At 45.4% G+C, this 20648-nt stretch overlaps 2 protein-coding genes across 8 annotated transcripts in view; one reads left to right on the forward strand and one right to left on the reverse strand.

The window, feature by feature from the left end:
- The window catches only part of UBAC2 (UBA domain containing 2), a 1796755-nt gene that overhangs the window by 665988 nt on the left and 1110119 nt on the right, over positions 1-20648 (reverse strand). The window lies entirely within an intron of this gene.
- The window catches only part of GPR183 (G protein-coupled receptor 183), a 267334-nt gene that overhangs the window by 96114 nt on the left and 150572 nt on the right, over positions 1-20648 (forward strand). The window lies entirely within an intron of this gene.

Genomic DNA, 20648 nt, shown 5'->3' on the forward strand with positions numbered 1-20648 from the left:
CGAGCAACCTTAAAAAGTCATAAGCCTGGAGATTTTGGGCATTTTGGAATTTGGAAACCATCTGAAGAATGCCTTGAGCGCTTGACTTGGGAGGAGAGCTCTTTCCCAAGGACGTGTCTAATACAGCTCCTATGTACTGAAGCTGTTGGGAAGGTGTCATCTGTGACTTCTTGAAATTGAGGGAGAAGCCCAGTTTGTGGAGGAAGTGGCAGGTGACTTTCAGATGATCCAGTGCTTGCTCGGCAGAACGCGCTCCGATCAACTAATCGTCCAGGTAGGGGTAGACATGAATCCCCCATTTCCTGAGGTGCGCTGCCACCACTACCATTAACTTGGTGAAGACCCTCGGGGTGGGGGTCAACCCGAATGGCAGGACTCGAAACTGATAATGTGAGTCGCCAACTACGAACCTCAGGTATTTTCTGTGTTTGAGATGAATCGGCACATGAAAATAAGCATCCTGGAGGTCCAATGACACCAACCAGTCCTGAAGTTGAAGGGCCTGAAGGATCTGAGAAAGGGTAACCATCTTGAACTTGTCCTTTCTGAGGAACTTGTTCAAGTTTCTTAAGTCCAAGATGGGTCTCAGTCCTCCGTCCTTTTTGGGGATCAAAAAATACGGGGAGTACCATCCCTTGTTCCTCTCCGATGCAGGTACTGGTTCTATAGCATCTTTCTCCAGCAGGGTTAAAACTTCCTGCTGTAGGAGCGAGTTTGAAGACTTCAACGGGTGTCTCCCTGGTGGATTGCTTTGAGGTTGCGTTAGAACAGGAAGGCAGTAACTTTGGGCTGTTATTTCTAGAGCCCAAACATCTGAAGTAATGGCTCGCCTACAGCTGCCCCCTACAGGTGTTTTGTGATGCAAGTCCTCAAAGCGGTTTTGTGGCGGATGTTGCAGCCGCTGATGGCAGAGAGGCTGCAGCTGGAGCTGGTTTATCACGTTTTCCTCATCCACCACAAGTGGCCTTTTTCTGGCCCCTTGGTCTGGCCATTCCTCTCGCCTTTCCATATGAGGTGTAGTAATGATAGGATCGTCCCCTCCATGACTGTCCTTGCACACGAAAAGGCTGAGGTTGCCCAATAGCAGCTCCTAAAGATTTGGCAGCTGCGTTTGAGGTCTGCAACCTCTCAAGGCTCTCGTCAGCCTTGCTGCCAAAAAGGTGAGACCCGTCAAAAGGCATGTTCAGAAGGCGGTTCTGTACGTCCGGTGCGAAACCTGACTTCCGTAACCACACAAATCTGCGCATTACCGTGCTAGTGCCCATGGACCTGCTTACACTATCCGTAGTGTCCAATCCAGATTTAAGGGATTCCTGCATGGCTTCCTTTCCATCTCTAATGATGGCTAGGAACCCTTCCCTTTCTTACCCTTCTGGTATGTGCTCCGCCGCCATTGCAATGAACTCCCAAAGAGTGTACATGTGGAGTTGGCAGATTTTAATGCCATGCTCCCGGCTGAAAATACCTTCCGTGCCCAACCATCCACACGCTTATCGTCCCTGTCTGGAGGGATAGATGGGTATGCAAGTTTGTTAGAAGCTGTGACTGCCTGTATGACCAGACTCTCGGCAGTTGGGTGTTTGGACAGATAGCCGGGGTCGCTACTGGCTGGGCGGTATTTTGAGGTGAGGGATTTATGTACCGGAGGAATAGAATCCAGAGTTTCCCAATTCTTGGCCACCCTATTTTGCAGGGCTACATGAAAGGGTAGTACTGGGTCTTTGGTGGGACCATGGTCCAATATGTCTGTTAAATCATCCTGCATGAATTGGGCTGATGGTCTAACCCATCCTAAGTAATCTAATACCTTTGTCATTAATTGACGGTATGATGGACTGGCATGCTCTCTTGGTTCTGTTCAGCCAAAGTTGTTTTCAGGAGATGTGTCAATGCCACTTGCATTGTGTAATGATTCCACCAAGTCCCTCATTCTGCTTTCTTCTGAAATCAAGCATTCTGGGACATTTGGGGTGCCATATTCCAGCCCAAAAGGTACATTCTCATCAGATCTCTCCTCTTCCTCAAAAATTGAGGTCATGGATTTGAAAAACTCCTTTCTGGGGAGAGGCTTGAAAACCTTCTCTGGGAGAGGAGGAGGAAGAGGTCTAGTACCTGGCTCTGAGGACAATACAGGCTTTGTAACCTTATCCTTCTCTTTTTCTGGCTTCCCTGGCTTGGCTGGAGCCTTTGGCGCCGAGGGTTTCGGCATCGACGTCGATAACGGCGTTGACGACACTGTGGTCGTCGACAGGGTCTGCTTCGAGGTCGTCGAGGTGACCTTCGAAGATTTTTCCTTCGAGGTATGATGGGTCTCGGACGGCGTCGATGACCTCGAGGGGTCGACTCGAGCATTTTGCACTAGGCGTCCTGGAAGGTTCCCTATCCTTCCTTTTTCGATCACCCGGGCTCGAGGGCGTGCGAGTGTCGGAGCGATGACGCTCCCGGCCGACTTCCGAAGAATGCGCGGACCGAGGCTTCGCTTTTTCAAACACCTCCATCATTTTGACCCTGAATGCTTCCCACTCTTCGGCAGACGAATGTTTCGTGGGGCATTTCATCTTTTTTGGAGACTCGTCTGACGAGGTGGAGGGGGACCTGTGGCGTTGTTTCTTCGATCTTTTTGACGAAGACGACGAGCGATGGGAATCGCTACGGGACCTCGATCGATGCCTTTCGCGTCAAGGAGAATTCTCCTGACGGGATCTCGACTCGACGCTAGAGGTTTTTCGATCGGTTTTTCGACCTACCTGTAGCTTTCCTCTCCTCTCTCGCAAGGCCTTCCCCGTCATCGCCTGACACTTCGTACAGGCCTCCATGTCGTGGCCTTCTCCGAGGTACCACAAAAACTCTCGATGGAGGTCCGTGATCGACATTTTTGACCCGCACGATTTGCACTTTTTGAATCCCGATTTCGGGGTTGTGGTCGGCGTCGATGACGAGGACATATTTCGTTATTATATATTCCCACAGAACTCGAGGCGCGCCGAATGTCCGAAGCAACGTATACTGCGGAAAAACAGAACTAAGGCCAAAGGGTGCCGCGCCTGCTACTTATACACCCGATGACATCACCCTCGACCGAGGCCTTCGAGGGACCATCGATTCGACATCGACGCATGGCGTCCTCTGCCGAAAAAAATTCCGAAGAGCAGCAAAGCTGGATGGAATACATCTAAAATGAGGAATACGTTGGAGGACACAATCCACTCGAAATGTCTTAACCTAAGAAGTTCAAACTTTCTAATTGTCCAATTCAAATCCTGGTCAAAGTTAAATCTCTTGGGATGATATTGGACTCCACTTTGTGCAAAGTACCACAGGATAATAGTGTTGTGAGCTCCAGAAGTTAATATCTCATGATGCTCAGACAGCTGAGACAACTACTATTAGAAACACACAGTGCCGTCATAGCACAAGCAAGTATTGGGTCTAACATAAACTGCTGCAGTGCTTTTATATATGCAGGATTAAATAAAAAAGCAATACATTGTCTACATATCATCCGTGTCCTTAAGAGGATACATTGGCTTCCAATTAGCACTATTATCAAGTTAAACAATGTTTTTCGTGGCACACTTCTCTGCGACCCCAACAATCAGTTTAGAAACGGCTAGTGTCCCTAGATTAGGCAAGATTAGGGCTTTTGGTAGATCATGCATGGTACAGGCAGTAGATCTGTGGACTTTAGTTTAGAAGGAGGATAAAACAAATTTCTATAACCAACGTCTTAGTGTATTAACTTGTTAATTCTTATGAATTATCATCTTGTGTAATGTGAGCGCTGTAAAATAAAATAAAATGACAAAAACCATGGCAGAAGAGCATTATAGAAGACCACTTTACTCCACATTACATGGGTGTTGTCCTGTTTTTGCATTCTGGGACTTGCAGTGCTTGATATACATTGGTCACAAGAGGGAAACTGACAAGCAGGAAGGGATGAGCAACCCACACCTGATGAGGGACACCTTTAATTGTTAAAGGAATACAACAGTGTAATCTTTCTCAGAAATAAATATGCTGCATATTCACATTGGCTTCAGAGAAAAGACTTGATTCGTGCATGTTTTCAATGGGGCCTCATTGCAGACTGCGTGGATTGTTTGGGGAAAATATCACCAATGGAGGCATTTAAAAAATAATCCACCTGCTTACAGAAATACCACCATCCCACAGGTAACAATAGTGGTATTTCTACAATACAACAGTGGTATTCCAGAAATACCACTTGCTGTCAAGTGTCATATTAATTTCCAAGCTAATATTAAAAGGTGTCAATGGATATAGTATAGCAGTGGTTTGTACCAGTGCTTTACATTTCATTTCAATGCACAAATTCTAATCCTTCTATGCCCTGCATGTCAAATGTGAGAGGGTGAGCAGAGTTATCCCACTTTCTCAGCCCTTCACAATGCGTGCAAGATAACATTTTCTTTACTATGTTGAATCGAAGTGCTTTCTTCCCTTTGATACAGTGAATAGAAAACAATTATCTGGACATTTTACAATGTTGCCATATAATGTCAGTACAGCTGCAGCATCATGAATTTTGTTCAGTGGCAATAAGAACGTATAATGTGGGTGCCAGCATCATGAAAGTGCCTCAGAGTGGGAACGCTGACATATATTGTGAGCGCACCATTATGAAATTTAACAATAGCAATGACGGCATATTTAGTTTGAAGTTGGCAGAGAATTCCCAATTTTTTTTAAAATAGGGGTAAAGTTACAATTCACTAAAACCAGATCACCCAAAGTACACAGAAGCATTTTACATCAAATGTTGTGCTTCAAAATGCACAATTTTAACCCATTATGTAAAAATACCACCACTGCTACATTACTTAGTGGTCCGCTTGAACTAATTCAGGCACAATAGTAGTGCCCTTCCACTCCAAATGTTTACCAGCTGCCACTGACCTTGGAACCGCTTCCACCACTGTGTGGGCAAAGCACAACCAGTGTCAACAGCATAAATGCTGGTGAAGGCTGGTATATTGAGCGGGTGAAGTGCACGCAAATTCTGCACAACATCAGAGTTTGGAGACCAGCACGGTGGGCTGCTCCTGAAATACCTTCATGCACCCCATCATGTTCCAGGATTTCGTTAAGTGAGCACAAGCACCATCATTCTTATACCCTTACATAGTGTGTCGCATGCCATAAATGCACAAACTTCCCACCGGTTGCACAGTAAGTAGAGGTGTCACGTGACACACCCTTGCTGTGAGCTTTACACTGCTGTTCTCACAGTCACTCAATTTACCCATCCTCAGATTTTCATAGCTTCGTCTTCCGTCACACTAATTTCTCCATCCCAGCTGCTTATTCAATAATCTTTTCCTCTATTTCACACAAATGCCTTTCCATATATGCTCACACTATCATATGCCCCAAAGGTTCAATTTATTAATCCACCTTCAACATCCTTCACTCATCCCTCCATACAGTTCTAACTTTCCCCATTCATCTATTCGCATAACCATTCATTCCTGCATGCATTCCCCCATCCTCCCTTCCGTATTCATTCATCCACCACTCCTGCACCACCTTTTCACTCTTTTTTTCCTGTCGACATATCCCCCATCAGTCTAAGTGTGTATGTGTGCATGAACTCAGGAAATGTTCTCATTATACAACAAGCAAAACTATTGGCCTGATCGATGCTCATCGTTACAGTGTTGTTGGTTTGTTGGTCTTTGCTGCATTGGGCCTCAAGGTGAGGTCGGATGGATATCTGCTTGGTGACGTTTTTTTTAATGTTTAGTGCTTTTGTTTCAGTGCAAGGTCTCACCCCCGAGTCGCTTTGTTCCTCTTTTCATATCATTTAGTAATTAAAACATGCCATCAGTGACTGGCTAACCATTTCTTCACACGAGGGAGAGGAACAGGCCGACACCACAATCCTTCGCCCATCTTACAGCAACAGCAGGAATGTAACGATCTAGTGGCAACCAATCAAAGCTTTCAATGCATGTTTAATATGGTTACTATTTTTGAGTAATCAGAGGCACACCTTCATTCGTGTTGCAGGTAGCAAGATGGCTTAGCAATTTAAGGTTTCACACCGGAAATCTATTCAGCCTACAGAAAACAGGTCTGAACACTCTAGAGTCTAGAAAAACCGAGGGCCATTAAAGTGGTATTAAAGTGGATAACTATTGTTACAGAGTTTAGAAGAGGGAGGCATCTGACATGAAGTGCTAAATATGTGACATTTTACCCTTATGTCGTGCATTTGCACATACACCATTCCCCCGCTCCAAATATAAGCACTCCCTTCTTAACCTATACCATTATGCTTTTCCCATTGACCCTAAGGACCTATTCCACTTGCCCACATTGACCTAATTAATTTAAGTTACTATATCGGCATCCAGTTTTTATCTCAATAGAGAAAGGTCACCGCACATAGCGCTTTGCCAATCAATGCATGTTATGGGTACTGCATTTGATGAATTGGTCGGTCTGCGTTCCCTACGACAGGCTCTGATCCATTAAGTGCCTGCGTTTTGTACTAAAAGGTACAACATATTGTTTCACAGCTTCTTCATTCAAGTAGAGACTTAGATGCTAGCTAAATAACGGAGATTCAGGCCATTGAAGTGGAGAGGCCTTTCGAGGGAGCCGGCCCACACTCTCTAAAATGCAGCCATGTACTGGATGACTTCACTGTCTATCGACCAATGTAAAGCGAAGGCGATCGTCAGATAAAGGAACGAAGCATTGAGTGTGGATACCACGTGCTGGAGTGACTGCTGCCACTGCTGTCTGAATCATAGCATATAATTAGACATTGCTTTTCAACTAGTTTTGCATTGCAGAAGTCTACACGCATAGTAAACACTGTCGTTCCCATGGTGCAGGAAGAAGTTGTGCAGATTCACATGTCAACGAATGCCAGATGTTTCAAAGAAGACTGAAAATCTAGTTCTTGCTCATAAGAGTGTTCGTTCAAATTTGAGAAAAACAAGAGGAGTAATTCCGTACTTAATTCACCAGAATGAGCAGTATTATGCGTTTCTATGTGTGTACCGCAGCAGTTACTCTGCTGCAAAATCCTTGCTGGCAGCCTTTTCACCCTTAACACCCCATAATCCCCAGAAGTGTCGCTCTGAGGTTCGAAGGCCACTCAACATCAGTTTATGCCCAAAGGCAGATGCATGCAAAGGATAGGGGGTGTTCCAGTACGATATGATAAACTCGCCTGAAAAATGTCAGATGTGATCTTTTTCCTTGACTGCTAAAACCTTTCCCCCAAATAGTCTAGGACTGGTATTATTTATAAACTCCAATCCTATTTGGGAAAAGCACTTGATTTAAGTTAGGGCGCAAATTTAACAAAATATCGCCCCATTGTGACATTATCCATGGTGAGACTTTCCCTGGATAAAGATACTACAACATTTCATTTTGTGGGATAAGCAAAATCAGTACAGGTTCAAGTCTATCAACTGTTTAAAACTTAGTTCTCGAACGTGATGTGAAAGCACAAACTTTCTTTGCTCTCCTAATCACCTCCTCCAATGGATATCTGATTGACTTGTGTGTGCATATCTCCTTGTTGGAAGGCCTTGAGTTGGACTCTTTCAAGCTTCATTTGATCCCGTAGGACTTTCCACTTTGCAAGTCAATACTGTGTAAATATCATTGTTTGTGATGTGTTCAGATCCTCCTCCACTGAGTGGGTTACCCAGGAGGTCACTTGCCACTTTACAAGTCAGTTTAACTTCTTGTGTAGATGTCATTGTCTGTGATGTGTTGAGATCCTCCTCCATTGAGTGGGTTATCCCAAAGTTGTCCACTAGTGTGGTCATTACTTTAATGAAATCTTTTGAACAGAGCTATTTGACTAATGTTGCTTGCGGCTCATCTACATGAACTTTGTGAAAAACCCTTTGTACTTTACAAGGCTTGCTAGAATTGGAAGCTGTCCCTAGTTTCACCCACTCCCCCTATTGTACATTGTGTATGGCAGTGCACAATGGCATCTATTGAAGTTCCTCTCTCTATCCTTCTAGATTTCACCACATTCTTTTTTATATCAGAGAGTGACAGATGCATGCTGGGGGATATTACAATTGTCCAACAATGATTGAGTTTTGTATTGGGGGCACACCCTGTCATGGGTTTGAAATTACTAACCCATGTGGTGGTATGGGTGGTATAGTTGCTCTGTGAATGGCTACAGAGTCTTGGACGATTTCACCTAATGCACTCCTTTTAACTCGATCACTTCTTTCGCTGGTGTACTTTTGTTCTGTAGACGTCCCTCAAGAGGCTCTATAAAACCTACCACCAAAATTCCCTACATCAGTCCTCTCCATTCTAAGCTGGTCATTAGTGGTGTCGTTCTAAGTTTCCAGGCACATAGCAGGGTCATTGTGACTGGCTCAAGTGCCTGTCAATTGCAGGCCACCAATATTCCTCCCTCAATCTACGTGTGGTGAGGATCATCCCATAATGGTTCAAATGGACTAGAGATTCAAACTGAGCCAACGGACATGGGGGTGGAGGGGCGAAATACACTATGGGCCTGATCACGATTTCGGAGTTAGTATTACCGCTGCATTTAAGAACACAAATAACATATATACCACAGGGTATATACGACCACTCATGGCAGTTGCTTAGTACTATCACGTAGCAATCTCCTTACAAAATAACACATCTCAATTGTTATCTCAACATCATTAATTTTATTTGTACAGAGAAACACATAGTGAATAACAATTGTGCAGATTGGTAGAAGACAATTTTTAAAAGGAATAGGTCCCGAAAGACGGCCTAAAGTGCAATGTGCACCATTATTTGCAAGTGCTGGCGTGTATCAACAGTATATTTTAATACAATGAATCGCCTTTAAGTTCATAGAAGGCTATCCAGCATTTTGTTGTCCAATGGAGTTAAAAATGGTGTCCACTCGAGTTTGTGCAGGGTAATTTGGCTATGTCTCATACCCCAGCCATCTTCAGGACACAAAAAATATTTTCTAGTAACAAGCTTAAAAAGAGAAAAAGAGGAAATAATGTAATCCTCCAATTTCTGACAGAGTTTCGTCATTTAAACATTTAGAGAAATAAATGCTGTGGATAGCTCTAAGCTATCCATGATGCTATTTAAGAAAATTAAGGGTTGCTTTTGCCCAGCCCGGTGGATGCTTATTGGGAGGGTGGGAACCCTACATCTCTCACATCTATTCCACCATTTGGTCATACTGATCACTAAAAGAACCGATAAATTAGCCAGGACTACTAGGATTATCAATATAACAAATTGTGGAGATATCTCCTATGTCAATTGATTCCACAGGCATGATGATCCACCCTAGCCAAGGTTGAAGGTTATACCTGGTGGCTTGTGATGAAGGAGCATGGGAGGAAAATACAGTCCGAAGAACAGCTGTGTGCAGCCTGTCGAGGACGGAAGATCTAATCACTTGTGGACCGTGCCTGCGTCTGGGTCTTAGTCCAGGAGCGCCAAGCTTGAAAAGGGCACATAAAAATGAAAATATATGTGTATTTGGGTGTATCAATAAGTGGTTTATTGGAGGCAACAAGGCTGGTTGTTGCCTCCAATCTCTGATCTGGCGGGATAACTGCTGTGTAAACATACAACTCGTCAGTTAAGGGCTATATTTAAGTACTAGCCCCCATCACAAGTCTGGCGTGTTTACCCCCAACTGAGAGCTGGGGGCAAACATGCAGAGAAAATGCCAATTTTTGGTGCAATTACCGCCAGCGGTATGACCGAATGATAATTGTGCCGAGCATTCCCCATTGCGTCCAATGGGGACTTAGAGTTAGCGCCCAACCCGTGATCCGGCGGTAATACAGCTGGTCGGGTGGGCGCCAAATGGTAATGAAGTTGGGCGGTATCCCAGCCAGGATACCGCCCAACTTGTGATCAGGGACTATGTCTCATTAGAACGTCTAACTCCACTGAGTGTTCCCATGCCAGTTTCAAAAACAGCTGCATTCTCGGTTGCTGTTTTTCTGAGTGCCAGCTTTCCTCATGTGAGTGATAACATCCTGTAGAGTGTGATCTTTTTGGAGTTTGTGTGCACATTGACTTTGAGATTGCACCAAAGTTGGCTTGTATGGCAACGTGGATGCCTGCCACGGCACACTTATCTTCACTCCAGTTCGATCGAGTATTATTAGGCAGTGGAATATGCAACATGCAATCCGTGTGCACTTTTGTTGCATCCTTCGACATGTTCAAAGTGAACGGAAACCGAGTTTTGCAGCCAACCTCGAAAAGCAAAAGGTGGCTTTATTGGTGCTGCGGGTTGCGAGTACATAAACTAGAGCCTTGTGATGCATACATAGGCTGAAACGTTAACTCCAGATGCATGTCTGAACATTTATCGTGACCCACACAGATGTCAACACCTCTTGCTCTTTGACAGAGTAGTTGGCTTGCGAAGTTGAGAAACTTGGAGGTAAATCAGTTACTTGATTTCTGAAGGACTGACCCATATCTGATTGCCCAGGCATCCACCATGAGTATGTAGTGCTTTTGAGGATCAAAGTGTCGAAGATATGGGTGACAATGTTTGTTTTTTTTTCTTTTTGAAAACAGTGGGACAGCCGTTATTACAGGCAAAATGTGGCTCTTTCTCGAGAAGATCTCTCTGAGGCACGGTTTTTGGAGACGTTTTGAACAAATTCCAAGTAATATTATACCATCTCCATAAAGGAACTGAGATGATCATTCTTCGTGTTGTTGGGAGAAACCTTCATGTGAGATGGGGCTCCTTAAGTATTCAACAGACTCCTAGAAGAAGACACTACCCTTGGTGCGGTGTAAGGCCCCATCTGCTGATCCCCCGATGAATCTACTGAGCGCGAAGTCGTACACGCTTTGAGAAACTCCATACACCAGAATATCGTCCTTAAAGTATACCATTCTGACAATTGGTCATACCTTTAGCAAAATTAGACATTTTGCACTGACTGCTATGAGGAGTTTTGAGTCCAAGGGTAGTTGTATCTAAGGACGTGCATTCCTGAGAGCAAGTTTTGAAAAAATACTTGCTTAGGTATGAGATCTGCAGTGGTGGGTAACTGGTAATGCTCACCAGTGACATTTTGTGTGCAAACTGCGCAGACTGACACAGAGTCGCAACCATTTGATATCCATTTTTTCTATGCCAATGGGATTCTCCTATTCTGTGGCCTCAACTGTTTCACTCACCCCTCCTTTTCCAGAGTGCATAGGAAGGGGCCTAATTCTTCTCTAGCAGTGAGTGGACAAAGATGCACTTTGTGTTGAATGGGCTGGGCGGCAGTGCATAGTTGTATCTTTTGTAGATATTGTGACATGTGCCACTTCAGAGCAGAAAACCCTGGCATATTTAGCTAGCAGTTATTCACATTATATCTGTTACACTACTAATACAGGGTATTGTCTGCATGGGTCTAGCCGTATGATTAGGGAGCCTTGAACTTAACAGGCTAAAATTGAGGGGCCTTTGTTTTACAGAATTTTCCTACTACAAAATCGGCCTTTGATTTCAAACTCAACAGCACTGTATCCTAGCAAGTGTGTTTTCGAACCGTCGTAGGCATTGGGATTAATATCCAGTTTTCGCAGGTGTAGTATGACCTGGAATATGCCATCCAAGCGTACTACATGAATGGGTTTCTTCCTCATGAAAGTTGAATGAATGCAGGAAAACAAGTAGAACTGGTTGAGCAGTGGCTTTTGATAGTTAAAAGCAGCACCAGGATCCTGCCTGCACCCTGACTACAAGTCAGGGCGCTATCTTGAGCACTTAGATTGGCTACCAGAGGGTCATGTGACACACTGCCTCCCTTGCTATTGAGTCTTCCATGGGCATCCAGCCTGGGCATCTGCAGCCAAAGGCCAAGAGTAGCAAAGGTGAACTCCCTGTTATAGCATGAAGAGGGGCTTTGGCCCAATGCCATTTCCAGCCTTGACTTGGCAATGCCCACCTTTTGTCTGACAACTCCAGGTTCCTTGGCCAAGACATCCTATTGATCACAGAGCTGCTGTTATGCTCAAAACAGGGATGTTCGTTGGTCCTGGGAATTCTAGCTCAACTCAGAGTTTAGACCTCCTTCCCAGCCAAGCCTTCCCCCCCTTCCCTTTCTGCTTACTCACCTACAGTCTCTCTTGGGCAGCACCTTTCCTTCACTGTCTTCACTTGCCTGTTTCTTCTACCCTTCATCATGCACCTTTACTTTGTTCCATTTCTCCTTGTACTGATTCGTCTGCACCCTTTTTCTCGTAGCTTCAGCCAAAGCTATTTCTAACTTCTACCTCACTTTCCCCCTTCCCCATCAACCTCTTCTCACTGCACCTGCATCCTTAAAGCCCAATGCACCAGTTCTCCCAGGATCTCCAACCTCATTTGTCCCCCTTGCCTGATGCACACCACCTGCTCCTCTCCCTCATCTCTTATCACTCTTTCCCTTGGGCTCTGGAAAGCATAATCTCTCTGCAACATGCCTTCCTACATCACTGACCACTCTCACTCTTACTACCCTCAGAAATGTGGATATCCCATCATGACTATGCTACACTAGTGGCTCTCCAAATAGAAGCAGCTACTTTTTCCCACTCTCCTGGAGCTGTTAGGAAGGGTGATAAGGGGGAGTTCCTTATGAGAAGGCCCTCACCTCTGCCTGACCCCCCCCCCCAATATCAGATTTTCCTCTTTTGAATATGCAGTTATTCAACTCCTCATCGTACTCATCTCACTATTCTGGCCCTTAATCTCCTGTGGTAATCTCAACTCCTTCTTCCCTGATCTGTCCCTTCTTCTTGAGTCACTTAACACTAACATCAATCATTATGATGGGGGGACTTGAACTTTTCCAAGCCCTCTGCAGTCACCTGCCGTGCACTTCACTCTGTCCTACCTGACCGTGCCATCTTCTCCCTCCATGTACAGCCTACCCAATCTGGTAGAACCTCTCTTTATCTCGTCTTTCTACTATGCTCACCTACTAAACTCGCCATTGTTCCGTCAACCTCTAATCACAGCATTGTGACTAACATTTCCGTCCCTCCACCCTCTACATCTCCTTTTCCCTCCTCAATGGACATTCAAGAAGGACTCTCTTGCCACCTTACCTTTATGATGTGAGGAGTACAATGACCATGCTTTTTCTGTCTTTCACTATGCTCTTAGGACTCCCTTTGACCAGCACTATTATGCACTGAAATTCACCCCTTGCAGGGCTGTGGACGGAGACCGGATCACCTCTAAGATCTAGACCCTAAAAAAAAAATCATGCATCGTGAACTACAACACTGTCACACATCCCATTCCCCCATCCTACTTCTAGCTGCCAAATACCCTTGCTGCCCTCACCTCTGCAATGGACTACCAAATCCACCTACTTCACAAACCTAATCACTCCAGCAACGCCATCTACACTCCAAGAGCTTTGCTCACACCTCCCAAGCAAATATCCACTGCCTCCATCTTTTCTGATAATTACTTTTGCTCACTACTTTTCCTGTAAAATCACTAACATTTGTGACACACTCACAGAACACCTCTCTCCCACCCCTTCTTCTATTCTATACTACTTCTCCCCTACATCTTCTACCAAATTAGCACCCACCTTTTGCAGCACCAACCCATCTTGGACTACCATTATTATGCATGCTCCTCAAACAGTGACAGTCTCTGTTAGCAACACATATCTATGAGATATTTAACCTACACATCCCTGCCTTGGTCAAATTTTCAACTGTCCTATCCCATTATAAGAAAACCACTGCTATCCATCCTTCCCCATTATTCAAAAAGGTCTTTCAGCTGGTGGTCTTCAACCGGATCACAGATAATAAGATTTTGAGATTTACTTCAATCTGGCTTCCGTAGTAAATAGTCCACCAAGACTTACGTCACACATTTCTCAAACTTTCTCGGATGCTCACAACTCCAAACTCATATATACTGATACCTTTGGATCACACTGCCATTTTCAACAGTCGACCACACTACTCTCTTGCTCACTCTTCAGGACCTTGGGTTTTGCACATCTGCTCTCACCTGGATAGTGTCCTACCTAAGGCGCTCCTTTGAAATCTCCTGAAACTCACAAACCTGACCCCACCTCTCGCGTTGTTGGCACCCCTCAAAAATCAGCCCATCCATCTCGGAACTGAGAACCATTTGTCTCACTGAAATCCATCACTGTATGGTTCACCTCTACTTCATGCTGAACTCTTCAAAAACAGAAGTCATCTTTCTCCTTGCTCCTACCTTCCATCTCCTTCCTGATTGTCCCCCTTGCTCTCTCTCTCTCGCTCAAGGCTTACAACCTTAGAGTCCTCTTTGACAGCGACCTCCAACTGCAACAATTCATCATTACCACCACCTTTACTGCTCGTAAAAACATTTTGAAAATTAATCAATTTCTAACTGCCTATTCTGCAAAATCTATAATCACCACCATCGTGATCAGCAAACAACCACTGCTTGAGCCAACTCCTTGACCTTCCTGTGTACTCCCTTCCTTTCTCTAGACAAAGTCCGTAACTTTGCTACCTGCATCCTCTACAACTTACCCAGATCCTCCATCATTTCTACCTACTGTGACAAATCGAGGGAATTTGCCCCCTTCTCCCCAAGTGTTAGCCTCCCCCTTTGAGGTTAGGGAGGTGAGACCACTCTGGAAGACCCTCCCTATGGGTCTGGGTAAGTGGGACCTCACTGGGAGAGACTCCCTCCCCCCCCCTTAGTGATAAAGGACTCGGTTCCACTGAGGAACTCCCTAAACCATTCCCTGTGATGGCATACTTGGGACGATCTGATGTGTAAAGCACAACCACATGCAGAACATTGGCTGAATACAAGAACAAAGCATGTCTTTTTCATCAAGAGAAAGGCTTTGTCGCGTCAAGAAAAGCCTTCAATTAACTGCAATGGGGAAGCCCCCTGTAAGCCCAACTCCTGACGTAGGCGGAGCCAAGCAAAGCCGCGGAGCTTGCGAAGTTCAGATCCACTCTGAACCTGAGAGACAGATGCTGAAAAAACCCAGCATGTGCAGGCAGAGAGAACGAGAACCCAGGTATCTGTGGTGGGGTTACCACAGCAACTCTGTGATGGGCATGTTTCCCAATCAACAACACCGACTCTACTCTGTTGAGAGTGCAGCAACCTGTTCCGGTAGCAGACGAAATACCAGGACATTGTGCGGAACGAGAAAAGGGCACCAATGAGAGCGAGCCGACAAAGAATTTGAAGGAAGAGAATGGTCCGAGTGACTGTGGGACCTGGAGATGTTCCCCTCCCACCATATGTAACAGGGAGAATGGGAGGACCGGGAGGCCACAGGGGACTCTCATTATGGATGGAAAGAAACTCATCCCAGTGAAATAGACGAAAACCGAATATAAAATTCAAGGAAACTGATCCCAGTAAGGGTGACGAAACGCTCAATATAAAATAGATGTACTTGAACTATAATAATCTGAGAACGAGAACCCCATGTACACCAGGGATTAAGTACATTAACTCTGGGGTAACACTACAATGGGAAGAGAGAAAATACAAGAAGTGAAGGTAAGAGACGTCTATGAGATAAAAGGTATATCGTAAATACCACAACTGAGAAGGGTGAACATTAGTTATCACTGAAGAGAGGCCCCATCCGAGAGAATATTTTTTCCAGAATATCCAAAACCCAACAGCCTGGAACAAATGACCAAACAAAGTTCATGAAAGGACTTGTGGTGGACAGTCCATAAAAGGTAGGGGAAAAGCCAAAACCCTTGCGAGAGACTTAAAAGAGTTGATACAGAAGGTGACCACAGACTGAAAATTGGATATTAAGATTAACTCTATAAAGACGACAAGTACAAGCTCAGAAGAACAAGTTACTTACCCCTGGTAACTTTCTTTCGACTGGATGATCCTCCCACATATTTCTCATCTTTGATATACTCCGATATCCTGCTTTCAGCTCGGAAACTGTTGAGGGCGCTATGTTTCGTCATCGTCATCCTTGTGCCCTTCGTGGCCCTGCATCCTCCTCGAAAATGACATTGACGCTGGTATATAAGGCACGCACCACGCCTGTTGCCTCAGTTTGTGTTTTTCCTCTGAGCGTTAACGGAGAGGAAGGTGTAAATCACAGAAACTCCTTCTTGGCAGAGGGTATGGTTGGGAGGGGCCATGAGAAATACATGGGAGGAACATCCAGTATATAGAACGCCGTTACCAGGGGTAAGTAACTTGTACTTCGAATGGAATGTGTCCTCCCACGTTTTCCTCATCTTTGATATTCTCCCATAGCAGTGTTTTGCAGAAGTCTGGATTCTCGACCCGAAATGGAATCCAAACAGTAGTGCTTAGCAAATGTTTGCACAGACGACCAGGTGGCAGCACTGCAGATGTCCTGCAGCAGTACCCCTCTCTGGAGGGCTGAAGAAGTGGCTACATCTCTAGTTGATTGGGCTCTTAGACCTTCGGCAACCTCCTTCTCAGCCAAGTTCTAACATTCAGATATACACAGTAAAATCCAGCAAGACAGCATTTGTTCAGTAACCGCCTGTCCCATTCTGTGGCCCGTGCAACCAACAAAATGTTGGGCGTTCAGACTTATCTTAGAACCACCGTTCATATAGAAACTGAAGACTCTTCTAGGGTCAAGTCTGTGTAACCTCTCCTCTTTAAATGGATGAAGACGAGGGTAGAAAGCCGGTATAACAATCTTTTGTGTCAAATGAAATTAGGACACTATTTTTGGTAGAAAAGAAAGACAACCCCTTAAAACTATCTTGTCTTGGTGGAAGACCATGAATTGTGGTTTAGAAGATAAGGCCTGAAGCTCGCTCACTCTGCGAGCTGAGGTAATTGTCGTCAAGAATATTGTTTTCAAAGACAACATCCTAAGTGGACAAGAGAGTAATGGTTTGAATAGGGAACCCATCAGGAAGCATAAAACCAGGTTGAGATACCAGACCGGAACAATGAATGGAATTGGCAGGAATATGTTCGGTCAATCCTTTTAAAAACTGGATGACAATAGGAACCTTGAAGTAGAAACCTTGCTCACGCGAGCGCTTGAAAATGGACAGCGCAGCCAGATAGCCCTTGGCCGTAGCAACCCGTAGCCCCTGATGGGTTAGATGTAGGAGAAAAGACAAAACCAATGGTGTGTCACAAGAAAATTTATCAATTCCTTTATCTCTACACCAGCTGCAGAACTTGTTCCAACGACAGCGGTATAGAGATGTAGTTGCTGGCCTTCTGGCCAAAAGCAACACCTCCATGAAGTCTTTCGGAAGGTCCCAATCTTTGTACCTCAACCTCTCTGAAACCATGCGTGGAGGTTGAGGGTCCTGATCTCTGGATGAAGAATGCAACCTCCCTCTTGTGAGAGGAGATCCTCCCTTTGTGGGATACCGATTGGAGGTCAGATGGACATTTGCAGATGTTCTGGGTACCACATTCTCTTTACTCATTCCGGGGCAATCAGGATCATGTATTTCCGAAACTTCCTCAGCCTTCCGAGAACATGAGGAATGCCGGGGACTGGCAGAAACGCGTATAGCAGTGAAAATTCCCAGTCCACTACAAACGCGTCACCTAGAACTCCTCTCTGAGGAAATTCCCTGGAGCAGAATAGGTTGTGCTTCCTGTTAACACTGGACGCAAACAGATCTACATGAGGGTTTCCCCAAGGATGAAGGTCTCTTGAAGGACTTCCTGAGCTAGCTTCCACTCGTGAGACACAGTGCTCTGCCTGCTCAGAGCATCCGCCGTCATGTTTTACTCTCTGGCCAGATGAATTGCCGACAGAGATTCCTTGTTGCAGTGCCCAGAACCAGAGCTGCATTGCCTCTCTGCAGAGTGGTAGTGACCATACACCCCCTCTCATGTTGAGGTAATGCATGGCCACTGTGTTGTCCGTCATTATCAGGACATTCTTTCCCCATACAGTGGACATAAAGGCCATCAGCGCTAGTCTGATTTCCCTGAGAAACCAGCGTCTGCCAATTGTCAAACCGTTGGTGTGATTCCCCCCAACCTGAGAGGGAGGCATCTAATCACTGTAATCTCCGGCTATGGTTGCCAAAAGGGTTCCCCCTTCAACACATTCTCCTTGGCGGCCCACAACAGGAGATCCTGCGCGACCCTGCACAGGATTCATACCAGATCCATCACCCTGCTGGAAAATTGTGGCCACTAAGTCCGGAGGGCACACTGAAATGACCTCATCCTCAGGTGGGACTCTGGCACCAGAAAGATGCAGGATGCCAAGAGACCGAACAACCTCAGAAAATCGAAAGCAGGTAGATTTTGGGCACTCTGAAATTTGGTTATCATCTGAGATATGTGGATAGCCCTTGCCTCGGGTGGCGAAGCTTTCCCAGAGGGAGAGTCCAGGACTGCTCCAATGAATCGCAGCATTTGGGAAGGTGTCATGTGGGACTTCTTGAAGTTGAGGGAGAAGCACAGTCTGTGGAGAGTGCGACAGGTGCTGTCCAGATGTTCCATAGCCTGCTCGGGTGAACAGGCTCTGATCAGCCAATCGTCCAGGTAGGGGTAGATGTGAATTCCTCCCTCTCCCTCCATAGATTTACTGCCACCACCACCATCAACTTGGTGAATACCCTTCGAGCTGAGGTCAGCCTGAATGGCAGCAAACTAAACTGATATTGAGAACTGCCAACAGCAAATCTCAGCTATTTTTTGTGCTTGAGATGAATCGGCACAAGAAAATAAGCATCCTGAAGATCCAATGACACTATCCAATCATGGAGCTGAAGGGCCTGGAGAATCTGCAAAAGAGTGACCATCTTGAACTTGTCCTTCCAAGATGGGTCACAACCCCTCCGTCCTTTTTCAGGATCAGAAAATAAGGAGAGTACCAGTCTTGATTTCTTTCCGCTACAGGTACCTGTTCAGTGTCTGAACTTCCTGTACAAGGAGCGGATCTGGTACTTTTACAGACTGGCCTCTTAGGGGACAGTTCAGAGGTATTTTCAGAAAGGGGAGGCAGTAGCCATGGGTGACAGTTTTTAGAGCCCAAGCATCTGTTGTAATGCTTTGCCATTCCCTCAGATGCTGGGCTAACCTGCCTCCCACTGCTGTCAAATGCTTTTGAGTCTTCAAAGCAGTTTTAGGGTACTGGCCAGTGCGGAAGGCAAGGAGGCTGTAGCAACTCCTCGGCCCAACCGACCTCGCCGCCACGTAGTTGACTTCTCTGTCCCCTTTGCGCAAACTGACCTCTTGCTCTCCCAACAGAGGAGTAGTATCGAAATTAATGATTTCTCCATTCAACATTAGAAGACAGAGTTGGTCAATTCTGTTGAGGCTATCTAATGGCCAGACTCAGAGACTTTGATGCTGCCTTAGACGACGGAAATTTCTCAAGGCTTTCATCTGCTTTTGTTCCAAACAAATAAGACCCTTCGAACGGCATAATCAACAGTCTGGATTGCACATCCGAAACAAACCCTGATATTCTTAACCAGGCAAACGTCTAAGCACTGTACCAGCAGCCTTTGAACGGCTAATACAGTCCACAGTGTCCAGACCTGACAGAAAGGACTGACACATAGTATTGTTCCCGTCCTGAATAATGTTCATGAAATCATCACTTTATTCACCCTCTGGGATGTGCTCCGATGCCATGGCAATTATTTCCCACAAAGTATAGGTAAACGTTGCCAGTGCACAAGTTGCATTGGCTGCCTTCAGTGCCATACTCCCTGAAGAAAAAACGTTCTTTCTATTATCATTGAGCCTTTTATCCGCCCTGTCTGGAGGAATTGTGGGATAGGCTGCTCCCTTACAAGTGGCAGTAGCTGCTTGAGCAACAAAGCTTTGAGGACTTGGATGTTTCAAAAGAAACTCTGGATCCAATGATGTCTGTGTTTTTTTGTGAAGTCCTTGTGGACTGCAGGGATGGTGTCTGGATTTTCCCAGTTCTTCAAGACCCTATTGTTGACTGCAGTATGAAAAGGAAGAACTGCGTACTTAGGTGGCCCCTTATCCAAGATATCAGTCAAGTCATCTTGTTCAAACTCTACAGATCATCGACCCCAGCCCAGGTATTCTATAATCTTTACCATTACAGATCTATAAGAATCATCAGTATGTCCTGAGCCTTCAGGGGTGCCACAATCTACTTCTGGGGAAGTATCCAGACCACTGGCATCCTTCAGGGTGTCCACAAGGTCCATCATTCTCGATTCCTGGGTTATCAGTTCTGCTGAAACACCAGGAGTGCCATATTGCTGTCAATAACCATAAATAGGACTTTCCTCCTCATAGAGACCATTGACTTCAAAAAGTATCTTATTTTGTGGTTTGTAAACCTTTCACGGTTCCGACAAGGACATTGAGGGCCTTGATTCCGATGGCTTTGACGGGCTCGACTTAAATGCCTTTGATAGTGTCTAGTGGGTCGGAGGAGGGATATTCAGTCGAGGCCATGAGAAGCACACAAGATGCCTTTGAGGTCTTCGAATCCTTGAAAGCCTGCGTAAACCTGCTGTCAGGGCTCTTGGGTACGTGGTCAATGGTTTTCATCGACACCCTATAGGCCTTTCTGTGGGATCCGGTCAGGAGTCTCCAACGACTTCTTCAAAGGGGCTGGCATCGCTGCCTTCTCAAACCCTTCCAACATCTGCAGGCAGAATTTTTCCGG

This window comes from Ambystoma mexicanum, chromosome 7p (genome assembly GCF_040938575.1).
Source record: "Ambystoma mexicanum isolate Mex_15411 chromosome 7p, UKY_AmexF1_1, whole genome shotgun sequence".
Lineage (NCBI taxonomy): Eukaryota > Metazoa > Chordata > Amphibia > Caudata > Ambystomatidae > Ambystoma > Ambystoma mexicanum.